Raw genomic sequence first — 876 nt, 5'->3', positions numbered from 1 at the left:
ATTCCATAGTTCATCAGGCACTCTATCTATAAGATCTAGGCCCTTAAATCTATTTCTCACTTCCACTGTATAATCATAAGGGATTTGATTTAGGTCATACCTGAATCGTCTAGTGGTTTTCCCTCCTTTCTTCAATTTAAGTCTGAATTTGGCAATAAGGAGTTCATGGTCTGAGCCACAGTCAGCTCCTGGTCTTGTTTTTGCTGACTGTATAGAGCTTCTCCATCTTTGGCTGCAAAGAATATAATCAATCTAATTTCAGTGTTGACCATCTGGTGATGTCCATGTGTAGAGTCTTCTCTTGTGTTGTTGGAAGAGGGTGTTTGCTATGACCAGTGCATTTTCTTGGCAAAACTCTATTAGTCTTTGCCCTTCTTTATTCCGTATTCCAAGGCCAAATTTGCCTGTTACTCCAGGTGTTTCTTGACTTCCTACTTTTGCATTCTAGTACCCTATAAGGAAAAGGACATCTTTTTTGTGTGTTAGTTCTAAAAGGTCTTGTAGGTCTTCATAGAACTGTTCAACTTCAGCATCTTCAGCGTTACTGGTTGGGGCATAGACTTGGATTACTGTGATATTGAATGGTTTGCCTTGGAAATGAACAGAGATTATTCTGTCGTTTTTGAGATTGCATCCAAGTACTGCATTTCAGACTCTTTTGTTGACCATGATGGCCACTCCATTTCTTCTGAGGGATTCCTGCCTGCAGTAGTAGATATAATGGTCATCTGAGTTAAATTCACCCATTCCAGTCCATTTCAGTCCTCTGATTCCTAGAATATCGACATTTACTCTTGCCATCTCTTGTTTGACCACTTCTAATTTGCCTTGATTCATGGACCTGACATTCCAGGTTCCTATGCAATATTGCTCTTT

Source organism: Bison bison, unplaced genomic scaffold (genome assembly GCF_000754665.1).
Source record: "Bison bison bison isolate TAMUID 2011002044 unplaced genomic scaffold, Bison_UMD1.0 scf7180017864057, whole genome shotgun sequence".
Taxonomy (NCBI): Eukaryota; Metazoa; Chordata; class Mammalia; order Artiodactyla; family Bovidae; genus Bison; species Bison bison.
Note: the sequence above shows the minus strand (reverse complement) of the source record.